Source organism: Terrapene carolina, unplaced genomic scaffold (genome assembly GCF_002925995.2).
Source record: "Terrapene carolina triunguis isolate 2854851 unplaced genomic scaffold, T_m_triunguis-2.0 Scaffold242, whole genome shotgun sequence".
In the NCBI taxonomy this organism is placed as follows: domain Eukaryota; kingdom Metazoa; phylum Chordata; order Testudines; family Emydidae; genus Terrapene; species Terrapene triunguis.
This window is the reverse complement of record NW_020664593.1, coordinates 8,327,941-8,355,549: the sequence shown is the minus strand read 5'-3', so window position 1 is coordinate 8,355,549 and position 27,609 is coordinate 8,327,941.

Genomic DNA, 27,609 nt, shown 5'->3' with positions numbered 1-27,609 from the left:
TAGGTTATAAAGGACTCTGCAGCCTATGTTGGAAACCTTGTTTCATGCCTTATTCACTTGTGAAGCTTCACTCAAACTCAAAGCCTTACCACTTTGAAAACTCAGGTAAAACAGCCTTTGCTGTCACGCATATTTTTAGACAAATTACAGCAGAGTGTCTTGCAATTTCCACTACTTTGTGGTGTCTGCATTGCTGATAGACACCAGCCCACACTGGCATCGCTGCCGAGGTGTCCTAATACATGTCTGAAAAATACTATTAACTGCACATCACGGGCATTTGAAGTGCATAAGAAAACCATAAACTTAATTACTTTGGAGGACTAGTGTGATCTCACATGAAATTTGAGCTACTGTTATTAAAAATAGAGAAACTGCATTTACTTAATGCTTCTTACAGTAAACCAGTCAATTTTAAACTTTCAAGGTTGTATGGTGAGACAAAACAATATTGGGGGGGAAAGAAACTGTCTGGAACTTAATAGTACAAGCATTTCACATGTCAAACAACAAAATTTTGGAATATTCCTTTTAGTAGAATCAACTGAAATTATTATTACATATTTGGGATAGAATTACTACTCTTAGGCTGCACAGCATAAAGGGTTAGAAAAAAATAATCTGTAGGAAGTGTTAGCTGCTGCAAACGGCTCTTTTTTCCAATAATTTGTGGATAACAGCCAGCTTTTAAATTCTTTCAAAACATTCTCAGACCTATCTCCAGTGTTGTGCAGACATTGTGCCCTGTGATCATATCCATAGCATAGGTAACCTTTCCCACAGGATAGCCACTCTTGGGGAAGGAGGCAGCACTTTTGCAGTCACTGTAGCTAGAATTTTCTTGTCTGATCTAGGAAGTTTATCTGAAGGGGAAGGAAGGAGGCTTTCCATTTCAAAAGCTGCTGCTGCGGGAGACATGGATTATGGCTAAATGAAAAAAAAAATCCAACAACCCTATGACACATTTTAAATGTTTGAATCAAGCCTTAAGCTAGGAAATTGCAGCTTCTTAGAATCAGTCACAACCAGAAACACTTAGCACACCATCTCTCTCAGTTAGCTCTCCTGTAAATAGTTCAAATGGGGCAAATCCTTCCTAAAGGGCATCACTTGAATTGTCAGGCTGTGTGAGGAGGGGGAGGAGAGGGACTGCAGGGACTGGCATGGAAAGAATCCACCATCCCTCCCTGTCCTGGCTTCAGTGTGGCACCAGACCCACATTGCAGCTGCTATTATTCCATCCTTTTGCTAGAGGCACACCCTTCCCCCCCAAGGCTCAGGTTGGGGCCAGCGTCCACAAAGCAAGTGGCTTGCCAGTCAAAAAAGGAATGCACACTAATCCAAGAAGTTGACAAAAATTAAACCATGCTCCCACAAAAGACCAGCGTATAAGTTATATGTACTGAGACCAAGGGCATGTCCTGGGTCTAATCCAGTGAGATTCTGAACACCAGAAACCTCACCGAAAATAGTGGGAGTTGCAGATGTCCAATACCTCTCAGAATGTGGCACTTTATTTCTGAACATTACCACTTAAAATCTGCTTTCAAATAATCAGTGTATTTTTTTTAGCCTGCAAACATTTCAGCCTCACAAATACGTCTTCATGTCAGACTAGTGGTTGCAGCTGGAGCCATGCAAAGCTTACAGCCTGTGCTTTCAGGGACTTTGTGCAGAAATTCTTCCCATTTCATTTCACACAATTTCAGTCCCCTAAAACTGATAAAAAAAAAACAACAACCCATAAACTTTTGGACAAATAGCTATTTCCACACAGAAACAAGCTCATTGCCATTCTATTTTCTGGAAATGGGTCAGCTTTATTTTTATTTTTTTTATTTTGTTTTATGGTATACCCAGAGGTGAACGTAAGCTGGTACGGTCTGGTACGGCGTAGCAGCAAGAGCCCGTACACCGTACCAGACCGACTTCCCCAGGCTGGTGATTTAAAGGGCCTGGGGCTCCTGGCAGTGGCTGCAGCCCCGGGCTCTTTAAATTGTCACCAGAGCCCCGCTGCCGGAGCCCTGGGTAGTGGAGGCGGCCAGGAGCCCTGGAACTCGGGCGGCAATTTAAAGGGCCCAGGGCTCCCAGCCATCGCTACTGCAGCCGGAGCCCCAGACCCATTAAATCTTGATTTAAAGGGCCCAGGGATTTAAAGGCCCTGCCTCTTCTGGTTGAAGCCCCGCCCCCCTGCTCAGGACTCCAGCGTACCGGTAAGTCCTTTAAGTTACTTTCACCCCTGGGTGTACCTGAAGGACACTTTTTGAGGAAATTATCTGTATCTGACATGGTAACAAAACTTGAACTATGTGCATCTTAGTATTTTGTTACAAATATTACTCCTGAGAGCATTCTGCACCAAAAAAATAAAATTCTACACACAATATTTTAAAATTCCCCAAAATTCTGCAAATTTTATATGTCAAATAAATGTGGAGGCTCCAGCATGGCACTGGGGAACACAGGCCACTGGCTGCACAGAGGTGGGAGATCACTGTGCAGCCCCGCTCTCCTCCGGACTCAGTGGAGAGGCTGTACCCAAGCATGACACAGTGTAGGAACAGGACCTGCCCCAGAAACACCCCAGGGCCTTGCCCCTCTGTGCCAGGTGCACCAGGTAGGCTCAGCAAGGCAGGATCCAAGTGCTGAGGGGCTTACTGTTGGGTGATCCAGGTGTGGGTTGAGAGGGTTCTGTGTGGAGCAATTTGGGCTCAGTGGGGGATCCGGGTGCAGAGGGGATCTGGATGCATAGGGGCTTGTTGGGCGGTTCTGGGTGCAATGGTAATGGGGCTCTGCAGGGGGGTCCAGATGAAGGTGGTTGCAGCTCAGCGGGAAGTCTGGTTGTGGGGGGGGGTCCAGATTCTGGGGGAGTGGGGCTTAGGTGCATCTGGTTGGGGCTTGGTGGGGTGGGGATCTGGATGTGGGTGGCTTGTTGGCGTGGCCCAGGTGCAGGGGGAGTGGGGCTCATTGTGGGGGGGTTCTGAATGTGGGGGGGGGTTTATGCTCGGCAGGAGGGTCTGGGTATGAGGGGGTCTGGATGCACGGGGTTTGGGCGGATGGAGGAGCAGCTCCCTGTACAGGGATCTTTCCCCCTGTAGCGGAGGAGCAATGGGTGCAGGAAGTGGGGGTGGGTGAGTGGGTTTGCAGAGCTTCCTACAGCCATGGGAGAAATCTGGGGGTGGGTCTGATCCGGCCCCGGATGCCGTGCAGGGGAAGAGGAAATCCTGTTCTCCCCAGCCCAGCCCGTACAAGCAGCTGAGCCCAGCACATGGTAGGAGCCACCAGCCGGGTCTTCCCCAGTTCCACCTCCTGCCCAACAGTGATTTACCTCTCTGCCGGCTGCCCTGGGCACATACTGCTGCTCTTGTGGCTTCCCTTTGCTTCCCCATGAGAAAGTCATTTTCCTGTGGGGAAGCAATGAAATCTGCGGGGGGGCATAAATTCTGCACATACACAGTGGTGCAGAATTCCCCCAGAAGTAAAATATCTCACATAACTCTAGCTACAGCTCCTCTTCTAGTGAGTGACATGCAAGGAGCTGCACCAAAGGAATGGGAGCAACTCCTGCTCTTGCTACCTCTTGTCTTCAGCTGAACTTGCTATTAAACTCATAGGTATGAGAGCAACAAAGAAGAGAAACAATGGTTGAAGTAACACTAGGCAGGGAGTCTTTGGAGCCTCATTCTTTTGCTAGCTATGTTGTGTTAAGAAACACTGTACTCTTTTTGGTACCTAACCTACAAAACACTTAAGTATGTACGTGATTTTGCTCACATGAGTAGGTGCACATGAGGATGTGCATGTTTAAATGCTTTGCAGGATCGAGGCCTAAGAGTTAGACTTAAGAAAATTAACAACCACGTTTTTGTTAAGTGAGAAATTCAACAGACCTTAAATTAAATTGCACAGGCAGGAAAGTTAGACTATGAAATACCACAATTTGGTCTTGCTTACCTGGATGGGATCAAACCACATTACAACACAGTGTTCTGACTAGGTACATTTTATAGATGTTGTCAGGCCCTAAAGGAATATTTATACCATGGCTTGTAGGAAAACAAATCCTTGTTCACAGTAGTCAAGGAAATGATGCTAGAAAGAGATGGCAATAAGCATGCTAACCTGCTGGTGTGGTTTCAAGCATAGTGTCGATAAGGATCAAGATTACAAACAGTAGTTTAACCTGGTGAGAAAGGACGGGCCAAAGGCACCCTAAAAATATGCCTGTTATGTCCCTGATTAGTGGGAGCTCCTTAGAATCAGTAACTGAGACTTGATAGTGGGGTACATAACTGTTGGCCAGATCTTCACCTTCTCCCCCATTACACCATAAAGGCCAGCAGAGCCCTCTCCAGCCTTGTATACGCTGGGAAAAAGATGTATTTCTAGCATATTAGTTGTGGCGGGGAGAGGAAACAGCAGGGATTCACTGTGTTTGGGGGCTTCATCCCCCTGATGGAAGGATGAGGGATCTCCACAAGAGAATTTGCATAAAGATTTTCTCCAAAAAGTCCATTCTGGCAGCTTTTAATACAGAAGACACAATGTGACTGTAAGACTTTTTAACCCTTTACAGGTAAAGCAAGTAGAGAACAGCTACCAAGAGGGATTTCACAGTAACTGGCTGGCTGGGAGTCCATCAAAGAGAGCTAGTTCCCCCTTTCATTTATTACAGTGACCCTGTGTGATTTACTAATCACATGTGCACTACTAGGTTATCCCAGACAATACTTGTTGAATTCCCAAAAGTCCTGTCTTAGCCCACACTACACTCATTTTAAAATCTGAGATGGATTATCTCGGGGAAATCTCTTCTTTGCTTCCTCCAAAGTCCACATGAAGTAAGGTTGACTCCATATCATTACAAAGACCATACCATGAAATCAACCTTTTTTTTTTTTGCTCATAAACTGGCAGGTGAAGAGTTTATTTATTTTTCAATTTGGCAATAAAATGAATTAAGATATAAGGGATGCAAGACAATGCTAGAAGCACAGCCACTTGTACCAGAAAGTACTGGACATTCCTCAAAAAATATTTTCAGATGCATACCTTCAAATTTCACACACTGCTTTACTTAACATTCCTTTTCATGTTTCTACAGGTTCATGTCAAGGATACAGCAATCCAGAGCATTTCTATCATAAACCTTCCCGTCCATGGTAATTTTCTCTTTCAAATTCAATCCAGTAAAATGAAAAGTAGTAAAATAAAACAATCGCCGAACATCAGTTCACTTGGCATTCCTCAGCCCTTATTGTGCTGTGTCTCTCATCAGGTCTCATTTACTCAGACAAGGCAGAAAGTGTTCATAGATCCTATTACATTTTCCCACCCTATTTCCCATTTTGTTTTTTTGGTTTTTTTCCCCTTCAGATGATGCTTATTGTGACAACTGGAAAAAAAAAAGAAATAAACAAATACTCTTTGTATTTTGATGAAAATAAGAGACTCCTAGGCCTGGTTTCTCTTCATAGCAATACAATATGGAAGAGAAAATTCATTAGAAAACAGCTTAAATTCCACTGCTTAGAAAATGAAGAGGCCTGGCTAAAGGGAGACAAATTCTACTCTCATATTTGCAGCTCCTAGTGAAGTGTCAAGAGGAGTTTTGTGCTTGTGTGTCAGGGCAGAATTCACATCATAGTGACCTTACCACCAAGTGAAAGCAGTGAGGTCAACATTCTGAGATCTGCTAATTTGTGCAGGGGAAAGAGATTTGTTCAGAAGGAAAGGGTTGTTTGCTGAGAAAGTAGTACAGGAAATATACTGGTAGAAGGGCTAGGGGGCTCTGCATAGAGACGGTAGAATGGGGTGTTGTTACAGGTATTACATTTTCTAGGAAAGGGAATAGAAAGGGCTAAATAGATTCAAATATGAATGTAGGAAAAAGTTAAAATTGTACTGGCAACCTTAATTCTGGCATTTCCTAACTTTTGGGTGCTTTACTTCATAACTTTAATAATATTTTTAACATACTTTTATTTATTTGTCATTTGCTTCATTAAAAAAAAAAAGCAAACTCATACAAAAAACAGAAAGTCCATCACGTGGCATCATATTGACAAGCACAAGGATCACCCGCAGGATAGGAACCTTTAGATTCCTGTGCACAGATCTCTGGCCCTTGAGCTAACAGAGTAATTGACAGCAGTACTAGGTTACCATCCCCTGGACCAACACGAGACACATACTTCGCTAGTGCGTTTCAGAGATATTTGATGACAGCAGAGGAATGGTGAGACTCAGGAATCTTGGGTTCCATTTCAGACTCTGGAGAGGAGTGTGCTCTAGTGCAGTGGTTCTCAACCTGTGGTTCCCGGACCCACTCTCAGGGGTCCACGAAAGACATACTGAGAACTCACCTGATGGAATACAGACATTAGATTTCCAAATGGGTCCGCACCGCAAATGAAAAAAGGTTGAGAACCACTGCTCTAATGGACACAGACTCTTCTCCCCATTCCGTTCCCTCCTACCCAAACTTGACCCCTTCTGCCCCATAACTTTCCAAAGTGTCCCTGTCCCAGTCTTGTCTCTTCCCCATTCCTGGCTCCATGTCCCAAACTCTCTCATTGCCAACCAAATCTCAGTCTCCACTCCTCAGGTTTCTCATCTCAGTAACCCTATCTAGCCAGTCCCAGTTCCCCTGTTCTTGTCCCAACTCCTTGACTCTAATCTCCTTGCATACACAATCCCAGTCTCCCTGCCCCCAGCTCCTTGTCCAATCTGTTTCTCTCTTCCCCAAATCCCTCACTGCCTTCTAGTCCTCCCTCCCCAGGCTGCTCATCCAGTCTCCATCTCACTCTCACCCCTTCCCTCCTCTTTGCTACAGTCTTTGCTTAGTTAGACCCATTTCTCTCCTCTTATGCCAGCTCCTTTTCAGAACTGTCTCCCCTCCTCTCAGCCCCTATTTCCTCCCCACACTGGTTTCTAGTCCCAGTCTCCTTATCCAGCCAGTACCAGTCTTCCCCCTCCCTCCAGGTCCTCATCTGATCCTCAGTGTTATTCTCCGTCAAGGAGGTTCCCAACCCTGCCCCCCCTTTTCATCACTGGCTCCCAGTCACCCTTCCCCAACCCTGGCTCCCATTCCCAGTCTCCTTACCCAGCTAGTATTAGTTCCAGTTTTGATCGCACCCTCAAGCAATGAGGATGAAATCTTCAGAGAATTTAGCTGTTAAACTCTAAGAAGTCTCTACTGAGCATATGCAAGCCATGATTCTTCAAAGGCTTACAATTTGGTCAAATTTGGGTGGATTTTCATAAAGTCATAAAAGCCACATCCCTGACTCAAAGGCCACCCCCTGCCAAATTCTAAGTGTGGCATTACACCCCATATTCTTCATAGTAATATTATTATGATATGATTATGGCATAACTATGATGTATTTTATGCAAGATAGGCCATGTACGATATCATTGAAAAGGTTATGATTCACTGAATATGATTATCCTATTTGTATGGATCTACCGTTTTGGTATCTGAAACTAGGAATATTGTCTATGCATCTACTACAAATGTGTTTACACCTGGGGAACGCCCACTAGGCAGAATGTAATCAGTCTAAGTGGCTGGCTGGGAACAAGTCAAAGGACCATTAGGGAGAACAATAGATCTTAGAAGAAGCTAATCTCCCACTGGGGAACCTTCCTGGAGAGTCTTCCTGAGGACGCTACAAACAGCCTGTGACTCATGGCCGCTATGACACTTTGGGTTCATCTGACCAAGTCACCTGGTACTGGACTCCAGCTTGGAATACCAATGTTTTTCCACTGACCAGGTGTGGGAACCAAGAGGAAAGACAAACGGTTCCTGCCATATGCAAAAGCTATTTAAGGTGGGGTGGGGGAGTGACAGCATCATGGTTGTTCACTGACTCCCTGCCCAAGAAGACTGCTGGAAAGACCTGAGGAACAAGGACTGGACTGGGGGAGTAGGGCTGAAAGGAATACCTGGGTTTTAAGCTGCAAGCAAGTGCAGCTTGCCCTCAAGAATCTCTGCAAACTGTCTAAATCAACAATTAGGGTGAGAATTTGCTACTCATATCCAATCTCTTTAGTATATTACGCTTATATTGCGTTTTTGTTTATTTGCTAGGTAATCTGCTTTGATCTGTTTGCTATCCCTTATAATCGCTTAAAATCTATCTCTTGTAGTTAATAAACTTGTTTTGTTTTGTCTAAAACTGTCCAGAACAATTCTTCTTGACACAGACATCTATCCAACATGGAAAACTTCAGATCAAATGGCTAACCTTTGGCAAAGTTCTAAGCAACTGAAAACAGGGTTTTTGTAATGGGAATTTTGGGCAATCTGAAAAATAGGCACCCCTTACCGGCCACCCTTATAACTATAAAGTGCGTGTGTATAATATATAATATAATAAATAATGCTAACTCACACTAACAATGCACTAACATGATAAAGACACAGTTAAAGGAAAAGGTTCAAGAAACATTCACTAGAGGAATGGAGGCTGATTGATTAGGCAAGATTCTTCCTTGGTGTAATTCCATAGTCTGTGGGGTTACACCAGTCCTTCTCCGTGGACCAAGAGGTGCCCGCATCAGCTCCAGAGCTTTCTCTTCATTCACCATCATAGAGACTAAGATGCTGGCAGTAGCAACATATGAAGAAAGAGAGTATTTGACTTTAAAGGAGAGAGAAAACTGTTAAACCATCACCACAGCAGAGCGGAGAGGGGGGTCTCTGTCCCCATGAATTTTGGTGTGCGTAATGACTTCAGTCCTTTTACTTCAAGGGGAAACATACATCATCCTCATCACCACTGAATAACCCGAGAGCCCCCAGACCTGTTTCCTAATTAGACAAAAGGCTAAACTAACTTGATTCCTACCAGATAAATCCTATGTGGCTTTTCTTGCATATCCACTTGCATTAATTTGAGCAGGGCACAGCATGTCCCGCTTGACTAAAATGCCTGCTACAGCAGCCCCTCTGTTCCTCCACAAACACAAAGACTAATTCACTGCACTGAAGGGAGAAAAAACCTGTTCATCTGGTCATGTTCATAAAAAAGTCTTACCCTGAGCATACACCCAAAACTGCACCACTGCTGCTAATGTATATATTACAAACATATACAGGTCTGGGATTTACAGTCAACAAATAGCAATACAAACAACCACTAGGGAATGTATAAACACTCGGAGGAGCATGAACGCTCAGCCTGGCTGCACCACACACAGGGTGTTTATTTATCTCAGTTGCATACGATCAATGGGAGAAGACATTCAAAACAACTTTTTAAACAAAGTGTCACTTTGTGTTAGTTTATGCCAGTGGGGCTTCTTCCAACTATTTGTGTCATAATAAGATGTGTATGTGTTAAGATATTTTTCTTCTTCTTTTACTCCTGTCATGGCAACTGGGTATGAGAGAACAGAAGAGGAAAAAGGCTGCTAATGTAATCCAGTTACTGATCTAACATTCACAATCTCCCCAGCCCAAAAGGAAGTGTACATTCTTACCCTGAATGCATGTTAGCAACTTACAATTGCTAGTCTGAGCACCTACAGTTTTTTCTTCATTAATCCCCTATTGCGACCCAATCCCGTGTGGGCCACTGAGCACACACAGCTCCTGCTGAGGTGAATGGCAGTTGAGGGTGCTTTGCACCTCTAAATAAATACACCCTCAAGGAAATCCAAAAGCACTTTTGCAATGCTGACATTCTGCTACTGAGACTTAAAAGATCCCAGCTCAGACCAGAACCTACTTCTCAAACCACAGGAGGCCTAGGATTCTTTGTTTATGCTTCCTTAACTATTTCTAACCCCTTAGGCCAGTACCAAGCTAACTGAGCTTTATTCCTCTTAAATTTTTGGGGAAGAATTTACCTAATCTGTTTGTGTGTTTTTATTATGAATTTACTATAACTTCCTTCAGAATTGCAGTAATGACACTTAACACTTATAACTGCCTACAATACATTGCACTTATATACTTCATTTCATCCAAGGATATCAAAGTGCTTGAGAAACAATGAGTTAAGCCTCCTCCATCCCCATTCCCTCCTCCCTTCCCATGAAGTCAGTCAGAATCACTATCCCTATTCTACAGATGGGGAAACTGAGGTAAAGAGAGAGGATGTGACTTGTCCAAGGTCACAGAAAGGGTCCATGTCAGACACACGTCTCCTGGCTTCTAGTCCCCTACCTGAGTCAGAAGAGCAACCTTCTGAACTAGTGGAATGCAACAGATGTCATGATCGTGTCTCAGGAGGGTTTAGATTTTAGACTGTAATGTGCAGACATGGCAGTACATGGATTATACTAATGGTGTCAAAGTACACAGCAACTCTTAGGTTAGAGGTGGTGAAGACCACACATAATATAACAAAACCTTTAACTATTTTCTTTATAAGACTCAAAGACTAATTTGTAAAGATGTGAGTGAAAACTAGGGATACAGCTAAAATATAACCCTAACTTTCAAACTCCCTCCCTTCCCATACAGCATATACAGCCAATTAACAATGGAAAGGTAAACAGATAATTCAGTATATATGGCCACCATTCTTCCTAAAGTACAGCACCCAAGTGAGCATCTGTCTCCTCTGAAGCTGCAGGATGCCAATGGCTTCACAAGAGCAAAGGATTTTTTTTTTCTATTGTGGTTAACTACACACACTCTCCCATTGTGTCTCATCAAAGAGCTGACGAGGGAGGAGTGGAGTGCATATAGTCTCCAACGCTTGGGAAAATCCAGCTGCCTGTAAATCTAAGCGAAGGTTAAACCTTTGTGACATGCTATATATGGGATTCAAAGACAGTAGTGAACCGAGACGGCTGTTTCCTGACTAGCTCGACTTTACTTGAAGAGCCTCCAGCACTTACTATATCTATCCTAGGCGCCCAGTTATCCCATCAGCATTAGATTTTTCTATTCACCAGTGATTGGAATATGTTTAATTGCTGTAGAAACCCAAGGTCACTAGATTAAGCATTTGCTAAACACCATGGGAAAATCCATCCAGAATTAGGAGGTGGTTTTTTTTGGCAGGGGAGAGTTTTGCCCATAAGTAGATGCTGAAATCCAAATTTGAAGGGCCACTGTTTCACAGACCAAGTGTCTCAGTTTAATCATTCATAAAGATGCAAGCTAATTCCTTATCTAACTTCTATGCTAGGCTGGCTGCTTTGTCTCATGCAAACAGTGTGTACACAATTCCGTCAATGTCATTACCAATATTTATGCTTGGCGGCTATAATATTGCTGTTTTCTGTGTATCAATATGCTTAACATACAATTCCCACTAGGGGTTATGTAATCTCTAAAGCACAGTAATATAAATATTATTGAAAAGAAAGTTATTGTGTGTGAAGTTGCTATAATTGCTCATTTAATGCAGGTAATACAAAAACCACCTGAAGCAAGAGGCCAACCAGAAACCCAAACAAGCATTCTGGTGACCATGATATGAAGTCAATTCTGATAGCTTCTTGGACTAGGAAGAAAGTTTGTTTCCATCTCTGAAAATCATTTGCTATCTGCACAGGATGCTGAGTGCACCTATCTAGCTCTGGACAACTAGCAGGCCTCCTGGGGCAACAATTAGTATCACATCAAATCACAGTAACCATGCATCTATAGCATGCTGACAAGTTCAGTGGATTCATTTCACACCCACCGAACATAGATTTGCTTGCACAGATGAGTTATGCAGGATGGAAGTAAACATTCCTGGTTACTAGAATCCTCCCACCAGTTGTAGTCTATTTTGGGTTGGCTAGTAAAAGTCATTGTATTTTGGTTGGTTTTGCTTTCCAGCAGTCTTTTCCAGGACCACTTTACAATGTAAACATTAGAATAGTGGGGAAATATTTTAATTCACTTAGTGCCAACCGACTTATATAGTTGAAGGACGCCCAAGTACATGGCTCTTCGGGGGTGGGAGGGAGAGGGGGACTGTTAAGGGATATCACTCAGCAAAAGTGACATAGGATGTGCAAGTAAGTACCAAAGCTACTGCTAACAAATACAACAATGGCAGAATACATGTAGTCAGCCTGTGGAATTCACTTCCACAAACTCACAAGGACAAAATCAGGCTTGGTGCAAGTAGGTATGACTCCACTGCAGCAGCACCTAGATATTACAGTGACCAGTGTTCTAAAAGGGACTGAGCTAAGTCGCACTGAAGTCCGTGAGTCTCTTTCTATTATCTTCAGTGGGCCCTGAATACTTAAAACAATGGAATAATGAAAGTTTATGCTTCAGGCCATTTGTTCATTGCTACTGGGGTCAGGAAGGAATTCTTCCCTTCATATACAGTATTTGCACAAGTGGGTGAGTGCAATAAGGGCTTTTTCACTTTCCTCTGCAACATCAAGCATAGGCCTCTTTCGGAATCAGGACACAAGACCTGATGTAACATTAGTCTAATATGGTATAGTGATTCTTATGCTCCTAAGGCTAGAACAGCAGTTTTCATGGAGGAAATGCACATGTGAGTGAGAAAGAAATAGAATGCATACATGTAAATGTAAGCCCACCCACTGGTCAGCAGACCCTTCTCTCTTCATGTGAAGATTGTTTCCTTAAGATGGTAATAGTTCCGTTGAGTGATGTTCACTAGCTATCAAGAAGGCAACACACATTCTTTTTCAAATATTAGTTTCAGCTACAAATTACTGATGTTACTTCCTGTCCTGAATGTACTTGATAATCTGGCACTACTCCTAATAAGCAGCCATTTACAATAGTTAATTTCAAGCATAACTTCCTGTGTATTGCTGCCTACTAAATTCAAGTACTGAATTTATTACAATCTAGTAATTTTTTGTTTTAATGATTCCAGAATATCTTCAAGGCATTTCCCAAAACATGACAGAAGCAAGTACTCTCCACTCTGGGTGTGCCATTTCCTAGACAAACAGTAAAAAATAATTCCTATTCCCCACATGCCAGCAGTAAAATTTATTCAGATAAAAGATACTGAGCAGAAATTAGTTAATCATCAACCACCACAAAATGGACAAGTTGGACCAACAATAAATTGTGAGAACCAGCGAAGAGCTTACTGGTTCATAATAAATTCTGCTTTACCCAAAATGTGTAACTAACATGTGATTGCAGACTAAGAAGGACAGCATGGAGTAAGATCCCTTGTTAAGACTTGCCTGAAGAATGTCTACTTGTGGATAGGTTACTTAATGAAATTCATTGTGAGCGCTCATCTGATAATCTCCGAACACAAATTTATCTTTGTTGATCATATATTATGTTCCCTCTACCTCCCAAGATTCATTATCTGCATTCTGAGTGCAAGTGCTCCAAAGATGGTTCTCTTTGTTAGATTAGGGCAGATTTCCTTAATATTTTCAGCCTTCTTGATTACACACCCCTCCCCATCAAGTGGCAGCCACTTGGACTCCAACCCTCCAACGAAAATTTGCCTGACAAGATTGCCTCACGTGTGACACCTGCTACAATACCTCTCTCAAGCTATACTTGAACAAAAAAACTTCAGAAACAGACTTCAAAGAGAAACTGCAGAACTAAAATTCATTTGCAAATTTAACACCGTTAATTTGGGCTTGAATAGGGACTGGGAGTGGCTGGCTCACTACAAAAGCAGTTTTGCTTCTCCTGGAATTGGCACCTCCTCATCAATTATTGGGAGTGGACTACATCCACCCTGATTGAATTGGCCCTACCAACACTGGTTCTCCACTTGTGAGGTAACTCCCTGCTCTCCATGTGTCAGTATAATAATGCCTACATCTGTAATTTTCACTCCAATAATCTGAAGAAGTGGGTTTTTTACCCACGAAAGCTTATGCCCAAATAAATCTGTTAGTCTTTAAGGTGCCACCGGACTCCTTGTTGTTCTCTCGACTGTGTTTGTCCAAGTCACTTCACTCAAAGTCTAACAACAACTGTCCAACACCAGACAGTATGAAAAACAAAAAATCTGCCTTGCTGTGAGAGAAGACATTACCTTTCCAGAACCACCATCATCAGGGCTCTTTCCTTCCTTTATTTTTTAATGGAGGCAAACCCCCCCTGTCATCTCACCTACTCCTCTCTTAATAAGGAATGACTGCCGTGACTACCCCCATCTAGGAGCGCCATTCACCACCAACACCTCTGCTCTCCTCATGTGCTTAGAGAACAACTGATTAGCTCTTTGCATAATTAACCTGATTAGCACTGTGCATAATCAAACTGATTAGCACTTTGCATAATTAAAAAGAAATAATAATAATAATAACAATAATAAGCACTAGGTAATATCAAAAGCCGTTAGTCCCACAGCCTGTTTGTTAGTGCCAGGATTAGTTTAGTGCAGCATATTTTATTCCATTATATATAGAGAGAGAGAGAGAGAGAGAGAGAGAGAGAACACCTCAAACTCCTGATATTCTCAATTTTTTTCAGAACACTGAGAAAAATACTGGTTATTCCACAACTGTCCACTACAGGGTTTCCTGCATCTTTTTCTGAAGTAGCTCATCATATCCATTGGAGGATGAGGATCCGTTGGAGGATACTTGAATAGATGACCCATTGGTCTGATTCAGTATAGCATCTCTATTACATTCCTATGTTACCAAGTCTGTATATCTAGCTTTCTGTCTTAGGTAGTTATATGTTCTCCATTATCACAGTATCTGAGTACCTCACAATCTTTACTGTTTTTGCCCTCACAACATTGCTGCGAGGTAGGAAAGTGCTATTATCCCATTTCTGTAGATGGGGAACTGCGGCACAGAGTGGCTAAATGACTTACCCAAGGTCACACAGGAAGTCTGTGGTGGAGCCAGGTCTTCCAAGTCCCAAGCTAGTACCCCAACCACTGGACAATCCTTCTTCTCCCATTGGACCATTTTTATTTCCTGTATGGACTGGTTACCTAAGCAATTTACCTCCCACAAACATGTTTTGGGGAGAAAGGAAAGCATGGCCCTGAGTGCAGCCATGTGAAATAGCTTCTGTTTCTGTTCCAATTCAAATCCTCTGATTTTCATTTTGGGTTTCAGATTTGCACAAACCCTCAAAACTCTATAGAATCTGTTAAATTTTGACTGGTTTGGTTCAAAACTGTGTGAAACCATGTACTTTTCCGTGGTTTCTGCCTAAATCTTAAACAGGCCCAAATCCCCTGGGATATAGAATGCTAGATGCCCTAGAACATTTACAAAAGTATCCCCACAGTTCTAGTACTGAGACTTTCCCTCATGAAATAAATTAAGGGAAAACTATGGGAGAAGGGAGCAATAAAAGGGAACCTTACAGTAATTATATAAAAATATATTTCCCAGCCACGGAGGCCTTTCTATTATCATAAGAAAAGGAACCCAAATGAACAGTGAGTGGTCTCCAGAGCCAGTCACCCATTTCTAAAGTTGTTTAGTTTCAGAAGAAAAGTGTTGTTGCAGAGATTATTCAAGTCCAAATGTTCCTGGGGAAGGTAGTTCCAGTAATTCTGGGAAGGAGGCCAATCCCTTTGGCTTTATATGTAAATATTTGAAAAATATTATTTTTATATACATATATTTTATACACATATACATATACGTCTTTACACTTCCAGCCTTGCAAAACTGCTATGAAAAAATGTACCACTTCAAGCACAAATATCTACTAACCAGAACCATGATAAAGGACAAAAAAAAATAAAAAATAATGCTCTCCCACCTGTTAAGTTAGGTGCCTTAGGCTACGTCCTCACTACGGGGGGGGGGGCGATTTAAGATACGCAAATTCAGCTACGCGAATAGCGTAGCTGAATTCAACGTATCGGAGCTGACTTACCCCGCTGTGAGGATGGCGGCAAATCGACCTCCGCGGCTCCCCCGTCGACGGCGCTTACTCCTACCTCCGCTGGTGGAGTACAAGCGTGGATTCGGGGATCGAATGTCGCGTCCCGACGAGACGCGATAATTCGATCCCCGAGAGATCGATTTCTACCCACCGATTCAGGCGGGTAGTGTAGACGTAGCCTTAGACACAAAGGCTCCAACTCTAAAAGCTGTTCTGCTCCTTGGGTTTCAATGATACGCAGGTCAGAGGAAGCTACAGAAACCTCTAAAAATGATGAGAAATAGCCTTTCTATTCCTAATCAAGGCATGAACGTAAGGTCCATTACTTCAGAACTTTCTAGGTCTAAACAAACTTTGTGTGTTCTATCCATAAGATGGTAATCTCCCACTTTCAATGGTATAAAGCGCCCATTTCCTAGGATTTTAGGACACTGAGATATCAGACTTAAAAACTGTGACTTTTTTATCTATAGAAAAATCACTGGCCCAAGATTGAATCTTGTGCATCCTACAAGCAGTGGTAATTTAGTGGGAAATTCTACATTTGAGGGAGAGAAGAGAAACATTTCTGTGGGAGGCTGATTTTAATTAATTAATTAAATGGTGGACGCTTGAAGCTGCTTGGGAGTTGGGATACTGGAATAAATCCTTGGAAGATAGACAGATTAGTGGGGAGAGTGCAGGAGAGGCAGTCAAAAGTGGATGATAAATAAATTAATCCATGCCTCTGGAACTTATCACATGGCTATCACCTGCACATATGTGGTATACAGAAACATACATTAATAATTATATTTATCCCCCCCCCGACATACATACACACTTAAATCATTTCATAAATATATACATAGAGAGCTTGATGAAATTCTTCGACAAATAGTTTATTAGAAGAAAAATGTAGTTTCAGTCTAACTAAAACTATACATGAATTTGAGATTAATATTTTTGGCCATTCACAAAATGGCCAGAAGAGAAGGAAGTGGCATCACGGCTCACCTGCCTTTATAAGCTTTAGCTCAATGTTTTGGTCACCCATCTGGGATGTGGGAGATGCAGGTTCAAATCACAGCAGTGGAATTGAACTGAAACAGACTTTCTAAATTCACCAAAAATTCCAACAAATTTCAGATTCAGTTTGACCTGAACCAATTATTTTTTTCGAAACTGCCACTGATCTGAAACATCAATTATTCACCCAGCTCTATATATACCCACATATATATATACACACACAAATATGTATATTTTAATCTGTACCCACATATATATATCCTACGTGGAGGTGATGTAAATATTTCACAAATATATTATATACAATGCTATTTCTGTTAAATATTTATATCACTGCCACATGTAGGGGTATTTGTATGTTTTAACATATACACACATAAAATGTGTAAGTTTGTACATATGTGTAATCTCGGTCTGTCTCTCTCTCTCTCTCACACACACACACACACACACACAAACACACACACACACTCACAAATGGAAAGACCAAGAATAGGCCAGACCTTTAATAAAATAGTTTAATGTTTTTTTTTTAGAAATCTTCACCCAAAGTTTGAGGGGTTTCTTTTCTTTTCTTGCTATCTTACATTTTCTACTGCAAAATACACCTGCGTTCTTTTCTTTTCTTCCCCCCCAAACTAAATATTTCTTCCATCTAATGACTCTCTTTATTAGACAGCATCTAATTTGCATACATTTACATACAATTTAACTGCTAGCTTGTGAGAACAAAGAAATGGCTCCGTATTATACTGAAGGACAATACTCAGAAAAGGAAGGTATACAAACCAGCTAGCTCAGTGGCTGTGTATTCCCTTTGTTTCAGAAATACCAAGATTTTTAAACACACCACTTAAAGGGTGAAAAAGATTATTTCATCAAACAATGAAAAAAGATACAGTGCAGCTCCCTTTTAACACATTTTCTCTCTGGCCTGGTTAATGGGATTTAAGGGTCCAAGATTTCTTTGCTTTCCACTGTTTCCTTTATAGAATCTGATGGATTTATTTCTGTCACATATTTTAGTTCATATTTTATTCTTATAACAATCTACATTGAAGCTCAGCTCCAATGCTAATTCAGTACCACCTTTTCCTTAGAGTCAGACTGGGATATGACCAAATGATCTTTGATGGGCATCAAGTACTCTGCCCTCAATGCCCAGCACTAATAGATTTTATAAAAAGGCTGCCAGGACTTTACCCTACGGCAACAAGTATAGAGATAATGGAAACTTACCATGTAGCTGACTGGGAATCAACAGGAAGGGAAGCAGGGCTGAGCTCCACTTGTGAGAACAGGGAGGGACTGTGGTCAGGGTAAATGCAGGAAGTAAAGGAGAAGTCAAGCCCTCTAGTTCCCTAGAAGAAGAGGAGGAAAGAATTTTAAGACCTCATATAAGGGAAGTCTTTAGAGAAAGAAGATGGAGACTCCTGTCCATACCCCACCCAAACACAATATACACCATCCAAGGCATTACCTCCAAATCTTCACAATGGAAAGTCCAGTTACACTGGTTCAATTCCAATCCATATGTAAATGTCACTAAAGAACCTCATTAAAGGAGGAGGGAAGTGGCTAGATGTGTACTGATCACCCCAATGTCCCCTCGGGTGTGTTCAGCCCTTTGAGAAGCCCAGGTATGCAACCCGTTTTGCAGTTTGTTACTGCATTATGTCATAGCTGCTGGCTTTATTTCCTAAATCACTCCAGCTCTCCTGCCTTTGACCTCTTCTCTTTGCTCAATGGTGAAATTCTAGAATTTTACATTTTAAAAAGAGCATGGCATGTGGTCACTGACTAGGAAAAAAAATCTCTAGTCATTTTGGGGCAAGTGAATGATCACAAGGGCCTGATGCTACAGAAATGTGCTACCAGGTGTAGCACTTTCTAGTGTGAGTAGATCCATTAAAGTCAATGGGATGGGACTACTCATGGTAAGGAACATTATGGCCAGTAGTAATTGTTTCCAAATCAGGCCCAAGATTTGAAATCCTCATTGATCATTTGGGCTGCTCAGTTTCTCCTAGCCATATGTGACAGAGTACAGAAGCTTTACGTGATTAACATGACGAAAGGGGATCACTCCCTAGTCAGACCTTGCACAGGTGTATGGTGCAGGTACTAACAACAAGGCAGGTCTGAGGACTGAAGGCCCAAATCAGGATCTGAGAGCATACAGGAATTCTTTTTGTTCTGACTATCTCTTCCTGTGCCTCACTGGAGCTCTAGGCACATTACAAAATATTTCCAAATATAAACCTTTAATTAGTGCTCACTGCAATTTTTCAAAATTTTGAAAAAATCTGATTTTTAAAAGAATTCAAATGGGGGGAATTCTCCCCCCCCCCACATAGCTATTTTTAATATATTTTCCAATCAGCTCTGCTTTAAATATAGATATATCTCAACCAAACCTAATCCGCCTTACCCCCCACCCAAAAAAACACCCTTAAAAAGCAGTCTTTGCATCCTTTCCCCTCTCCTGCTTGAGAAAACATGTGAGCCTTGCAGTGTGTCCTGAAGTTTACCAAAAGCTGAGAATTTTGCTAGACGCTGGGAATGGGCAACAAGGATGGATCACTTGATGATTATTTGTTCTGTTCATTCCCTCTGAGGCACTTGGCACTGGCCACTGTCAGAAGACAGGATACTAGGCTAGACGGACCTTTGGTCTGACCCAGTATGGCCGTTCTTATGTTCTTAAAACCTGGTTGTGGCACAGCAAGGGAAGAAGGAAGTTCCAAAGCTAAGGATCCCTTATAGATCATACCATATCTGCAGCCCCCTATTGTTAAAACCTTTGGGTTGTTAGTGTGAGTGTCTTGGAGGGTTGTGGCTGCCATGGTATCACCCAGGAAGAAAGGATCCTATGAGGTAGTTGGGATCCAAGTTATTTAGGGTTTTATAGGTCAAAGTCAACTCCTTAAACTTCAACTGAAAATCAGATGACAGGCCGTACAGCTCAAGAAGAAGAAATGCAATATGCTTTTGATGAGACATTCCAGTTAAAAGGCGCACTACCACAATTGCCACATAACACGCTGAATTAGCCTCAAGTAACGTGCAATACAATAATCCTATCTTGAGGTGATACAACACAAAGTCCCAAAATGAAAGGATGCAACCTTCTTGCCAAGAGCAAATGATAAAAATCATGATTAGCAACCACTACTACCTGAACATCCAGAATCACCTGAAAACCAGCAAAACCCTTAGAAACAAACAGCAGGAAAATGTCAGATATTATACAGTTATAATACTGAGTACTTGCTTTGGCTATTTCCCCAACCGTATACAAATTACCTCTTGCTTGGAGCGAGTGTCAGCTAGCTAGCCCTCTTACACGCCACCATCTCTGTTGAACACTGAGCAAGTCACCCCACAATGCTGGTAAAGTAAAAGGGATGGAGAAAACAACACTGGATATCAACTGCATCCAAAAAACAATGCAACCCAAACCTCCTCACTAATCCTTTTATTTGCCCCATATACATGTAAAAAAATAGGAATGACAAAATAAAAACCCACAAACCTTCCATGAGAATGCCCTCAGGGAAAATAAGCAATTATCCAACACTACTCCCTGGGATCTCTCAGAAAAAAAATAACAGTCTCTCATGAGCTACCCCACCAACACGGCGGCCACAGATGAATCACCATCAGTGGTACAGAAGGCAGCTGACAGAGCTAAAAGAATCAATACGGCAATACGGACACTTCATCTTCATCTATTTTCAGCAGAAGATCAACAACCAACATGACCAAAGTCATCGCTATACTACTTGCACAACTAAATCAGTTCTAACAGGGTCAAAAAGACCAGAGGACTCTAGATACTTTACAGTACCACTGAAGTTGTTTCACCATAATTTCCTAAATAATCTCCCTTCAAGGGACTGGAGTAGATGACCTATTAAGGTCCCTTCCAGTCCTACATTTCTATAATTTCTATGACGCAAAGGTAGTTTGGATACCTTGTTTGGGAAGTGCAACATTAACTCTGCATTTCTTGGGTTACTAGCACTCGAAGGGGTCTTTTTTGTTTTATGCTCTGATGTTTTTGACAGGTAATATGACTTAAAACCAGTGATATGGGCCTGAAACTTTAACTTCACTTTAACAATGATTTTTGCATGGTAGATAAAGGTTAAAATCGTGTTTGGTTAATTAGAATTATTTTTGATATATTTTTCCTGTATACACAAAGGTCTGATTCTCCTCCTTTACTGTTATAAATCCAGAGTAATACCACTGAAATCAATTGCGCTACACAAGTGTGAAACTGGTGTAAGCAAGAGGAGAATCAAGTGCAAAGTGCTTTTGCTTCTTATATAATGTGCACATAAATTAACACTTGCCTTTATAAACCTCTAGGTTTGGTGTTTTGTTTTTGTTTTTTCATTTTTTGTTTTTTTGTACACAGCTGTTTTATTACATTTTAGATTAGATTTTACAGGTGGAATTATCAAAAGCAGCAGTGGCCTTACTCTGATTCTACTTAAGTCAATGTTAAAATTCCACTTGACTTAAGTAGAAAGCGAGTTAAGTCAACTTTCAAAATTAATAGGCACTAGTTTAAAACAAATATAAAGAAGTACTTCTTCGCACCACACACAGTCAATCTGTGGAACTCTTTGCTAGGGGATGTTGTGAAGGCCAAAAGCATAACAGAGTTCAAAAAAGCATTAGATAAATTCATGGAGGATAGGTTCATCAACAACTATTAGCCTAGATGGTCAAGCACCACCCCATGCTCTGGATGTTCCTAAACCTCTGACTTCCAGAAGCTGGGACTGGATGACAGGATGGATCACTTGATAAATTGCCCTATTCTGTTCATTCCCTCTGAAGCATCTGGCACCAACCACTGTCAGAAGACAGGATACTGGGCTAGATGGATCATTGGTCTGACCCAGTCTAGCCATTCTTATGTTCTTAGGTGTTTTTAAAACTCCCTACTCACGCATCCAGTAAATTTCCATCATTTTGGGTCTGCTCTTTGTAGCTACAGTGGTAGCACTTATAGCTTTGTCCATTTTAAGAAGTATTGACAGTTCCCTTTTAAGTATGGGGAATATTTCTCAAACAGGTAGAATCTTTCAGCATGGAAGAAAATTTTAAAGTGTGGCCACTGTGATGAGTTATGTTGGTGAGGCAGAACCCTATTCTACCCACCAAGGTTCACCTCAACCAGCTAACCTGAATTAAAGTACAATTTGCCCTGTTTACACTGAGATTTTAAAACATGTTAGTTAAAACATCCAGACACCATTTTTGCTATTCCAGACAAGATCTATCTGAAGAATAATAGTGAGTGGAGAAGGCTAGAAGTCTAACCAGACCTTCCTCAAAACATGCTTCCGTAACATCTCAGAGGAATCAAGGTAACTACCCTTAACCCTGAGTGTTAGATAGAAAGAAAACTGTCATTTGGTGGCAGCACAAGAAGTTTAAAATTTGCCCACTGAAAACAAAAGACCAAATTTCCATATTTAGTTGCATTTTAGGCCTGTATGAGCTGGATATTGGCACTAGCTTTGATACCAAGTGATATTTTGTTCAAATTACAGGATAATCCTTTGAATTGGGACACCCTAATTGGGATGGCCTATTGTCTTGATTAATATGTTGTCTCAATTAAGAGAAGCAGCCATTTGAAAAAAAATTGTCCAAAAAGATTTGAAATGTAGTAAAATGCTGTACCGAATAAAAATAAAAGTATAAAAATGGTTTATGCTATATTTAATCTTTACTTCTTCTCTTAACCTTTATTTGGCGACTGCTATATTAAAAGATTAGAATTTAGAATTTCACACCCATTAAACACCTGGTTAAACACCACTTAACCCACTAGTACCAGCCAAATGTGTCCCCATTAAGCAGAAATATTGGCAACGCTGTCCCGATTAAGCAGCATCCATTACCATTCACTGTCATTAGGCTAAATCGTTTCCCTGGGACACAACCTAATTTAACAGATTTCTCGTTTAAGAGCATCCTGATTAAGTGGAGAATACTGAATCAGTAAATTTTCATGCAACGTGTGAAGGCTTCTGGCCACTGAAGTCCTATCCCATCTGTCTGGTTTGCAGGCCAAGCTTAGAATCCTGGGTGTGTTGTCCTGTACCTAAGGAATTGTCTAGGAGAGTTGCACATTCTAACAGGGCTGGGGGAGTTTTCTAGGACGCAACTGGGCCAACTAACTGAGTGCAGAACTGATGGAGTTGGACTGAGATTCTTTCTTGGAAATGCTCTTGTGAGATTAAAAACTGTTTCCCTTCTTATGGCTTTGTATCAGTGTAGGAAATCAGCCCTGTTTGATTGGCATAGAGGGTTTAATTTATTGGTTACACATATAGCACAGTGTCTTTTATAATCTCTGTAGTATTAAATTGTTCATTGTTTGTTTAATTTTGTGTGTGTGTGAATTCAGTGATGGATTGACAAGCCCAGAGAGTAAAGTTCTCCATTCATACATCAGGTATGGCACAGACAGTGGCAATGCAAGCTTCCCAAATATGCTTCCCAATGTTCTTTAAGGCTGTTCTGTAGGAATCATCTGCATGGGTGAAAGAGGAGTCTTGTCTTGTCTCTATGATCCATTGAACCCCATGGCCTCCACTGAGACTGCAGATAAGGGTGTCAATAAGTGCAAGGTCTGGTGGTAATTTATGTTATGTGGGAATTTTCCAGGGGGAAACAGACTCAGCAACTCATTTCCAGGTAAGGTCACCAAAATCTCACCTGATGGTGATTACTTTCCATTGCTACTAACCTCTTAGGTTGGAGCTAAACAGTGACCTACCCACACCTGGAAGGCTCAATCTCCATTGCCCAATCCTGTGTGGTTCTACTTCAGTGTCTGCTTATTAATGGCACTCAGTCACTCTCACCTAGTACTGGTGATGGATTAGATCTGCCTACTGAAAGTACATTACTCCATGGGCAAAATGTTGACATAATATACATACACTTGGATGGTTAACTGAATCAAAGAAAAGGGTTTACACTGGGGGCTGAAGGGACATAGACTCCCCTTCTGCCCCCATCTGACTCTCCTATTCCCCTTTCAGGTGTCTCCTCCCAGCAGCCTAACCCTCCTGGCCCATGAGTCCCTACACCCATCCCTTTCAATTTGAGTGAGTGGCATTGCCACTCAGGTTTGGCCCAGACAAAAAGTGGTCAGGCCATGGCCCCTGCCAGCTCTGTGGCCTATGTTATACGACTCCTAAAACTGATACTTTAAAATTAAATTATATATATTTTAAAAATTAATAACTCAACACTACACTCTGCAGTGCAAAAGTGACTTTATATGCTCTATAATTACTGACCCAAAACTATGGTTATTTCCCAGAGAACCATATATTCTGCAGATCCTTTTTTGGTTTTGGTTGGCCTACTAGTGATACGTAGGTAATCAGAAGGTAAATGTCTGCAACCTTGGTTATTTCTCAATAACTACTAAGGTAGCTTACAAAAGACTGCTTTCTAATGTGCTATTGCTCTCTGTTTATATATTCATATGACATTTATCACTGTCTCTTTGAAGCAACTGATTGTCAGAGGGAGTGTGCATGCACATTCCTACTAAAGTCAATGAATGCTGAAGGTGCTCAATACCTCTGAATATCAGGCCCCGATCCACTAAGGGACTTAGGACTTTTAGGTGCCTCGACAAATCACTGAAACAACACGAGATCCACCAAGCCTTAGTTAGGCACCTAGGCTCCCTATACAGTGAATAGGAACCTTAGCACAGAATCTGCAAAAGCCAGTATGCTAGGCAGGGAGCTGCCTAAGCTAACCAATGGGAGATGCCAAAGAGAGTGGTGTGTCCTAAACCCAGTCCCTCTCAGGGAGTGAGGCACCTATTTCTGGTAGTGATCCACCATAAAGAACCCCTCTCCTGGAGTCAGGTGGCTTAGGCAACTAAGTCATTTTTTGTGAGAATAAGTCAGGCACCTACCTGACTCCACACAAAACAGGAGGGAAGGGGAGAAAAAGGAAGAGGTGGAGATGGCCTGTCTTTAGGGTGACCAGATAGCAAGTATGAAAAATCGGGAAAAAGTGTGGGGGGTAATAGGCGCCTATATAAGAAAAATCCCCAAATATAAAATCGGGACTTCTGGTCACCCTACCTGCCTTATATGCTTTAACTGAGTGGTCAGAGCACACACTTGGGATCTGGGAGACCAGTTCAGTTCCCCCTCTGCCTGATGAGGAGAAGGAATTTGAACAGCCAAACCACAGTTTCTAGTGGTTTATGTCAAAAAAGAAGAGAAAAGGAGAATCTTTAAGGCCCCGTGAAAGAATAATATAACCTACAGAGATCTCATAGAGCTGGAAGGGACCTTGAAAGGTCATTGAGTCCAGTCCCCTGCCTTCACAGCCAGACCAAGTACCATCCCTGACAGATTTTTGCCCCAGATCCCTAAATGACCCCCTCAAGGATTGAACTCACAACCCTGGGTTTAGCAGGCCAATGCTAAAACCACTGAGCTATCCCTACCTTCTAGGCTAGAGCTTCAGCTGGCATAAATCAGCATAGTTTCATTGACTTTGACGGCACCAGGCCAATTTACACCTATTGCAGATCTGGCCCTCTTTTTTCAGGGCAATAAGTGGTCACATTCATAGTTGTATGGCCTGTCATTACAAAACACAAGTCAATGCAATAGGATATTACAGTGCTTTTTACTATGGAGAAGCCTAATATAAACAGACGTAGATGGAAGAGGAGAATACAATTACACTAAAATCAGGAAATGAAGTGTTTCCACAGCACCTAGATACTACAATGATGGGGCACCCTAAAAAGACATTGATAGATTAGATAAGTGATTTGAGGAGAAAGGAACAGCATAGAAGAAGAAAAGAGTGGGTAGGTGTGAGGTGTGGAGAGTGTGAAAGAAGGCTGGAAGAAATAGCAGGAGAAGAGGCAGATGTGGACTAGAGCAAAGACTTAAAAAGGACAAGGACTTGATGCATAAACTTTATACAGAAAGTGAAGGGAATTCACTGGAGGAATATATTCAGAAATTAATGTTTCAATATGCCATCTTGTAATCTCACATCCAAAACCCACACCATGCTGTGTTGATACTGTATTTGACCAAGTGCACCAGTGTGTTTAATCTGAATGTAAGATTATGATAGATCACACAATACAGGAAGGAAACCAAGTGACTCGCACTCCCTTTTCAAATCTTAGCATATTAAAGTTTAGATTGTGGCAGCAATACAATAAGTAAAGTCTACCAGACTCGCCACCAGAGAACAGGAATATTGTACAGAACATCCCAGAACCGCATGGCCATTTGTTAGACATTAACAAACCCCTCATAGTGCCAGCAAGACTGTTAGAGAAACAAATAAATTTGGTGCATGTGTTTTAATTTGATACAGCAAGGCACGGTCTTCCCAATTTTCTAAGGAGGGCAGAGGGACCCAGAGCACCCGATCACTATTAAGCCATCTTTTATTGCTTATGAAGAGGAGAGCCTGTATTGGCAGTGCACTGGTTTAAGGGGGGAGGGACGCAGTTGCAGGAGGAGAAGCATAAATCTGTTCCTGCTCACTACCAACAACTTTAATTCAGGCACCAGTAATGAGGTGGCTAGGTTGGAAGGGGAATGGGATACAGGATCTGGAGTGCTTTATCCGCTCCAAGACCAATGCTGGTTTTGGCACTACTTTCGCTCTAGCGAGTTACAGAAAAACAAGCAGGTGCTAGCAATCTGAGAGACCACATGCCAGCTACAGCTGCTTCAAACTGATTCAATTACATCTGCCTGAATAGTCCCAGGACATTGAACTGGTTGAAGAGACCCATAGCTTGAAGGGAGACTAAGTCCATTCTGATTTTAGTGCCCTATTAAAATGAAGTGCAAGTCTCCCTTGGGGGGAAAAAGAAAAATCCAAATACATCTGGAAGCAGGTGATCATTTCCAACCCCAGGGATAAGAGGGAAGCTTGGGGGTAGCATGTGTGCACTAATGCTACAATATACTGAGAAAGCCCTTTGGAGTTCAGGCCTTAAAAATACTCTGAAACAGTCTGACAGCATTGCCTTGTTTCCCAAAACACTGGGTGCAGCATATTTGCTGAACATGCTCTTGGGATCGGGACTTCACTCCAAACCTTGTTTGTACAAAAAGGGGCCAAGCAGCTGGGAAATTCTGGAGTGCAGTGTGTCCTCATTAGTTCCCATCTGCCATCAGAACTCAGCTTGTGGCAAGTTTGGCTAAGTCCTGGTGTTCTCAGGTCCAAATCTGGGTCATTTTTAATTACACTATACAGAATTCAGAGTGCAGTTTTTAAATCCTTATTATACAGCGCAGAAGAACGGGCAGCTCTCCAACTAATCAATTTTTTAAAAGTACATATATAAAAATTTTAAACCAGGCTAGACAGACAGTGGGTGGAAGAGAAAAAAAAAAACTTATGAGTGAGTACAGGGGTTAGTTAAGAGAACTGTTAGCAAAAGTGGGTCACCGGCAAGTTCTGCTTGAAAACTTCAAAGGAAGGGGAAAAAAACCTCTCTTCATTTATAAGACAGAGAAACTGATGTATACAATTCACATTGCTCTTAATGTCAGGATGAGTTACCCACAACAATGCGGCAGCCCGTTTACTGTAAAGGCAGGAAGGATGGTCTTGTGGACCTGGGTTCTATTCCTGGCTCTGTTACAGTCTCCTTGTGTGGTTTGGCAGAGTTACTTTCCTCACTCAGTAACACCAGGATTATACTCCTTACCACACACAGACGTAGTCCCAAAAGGGGTTATGAGGTTTACCAG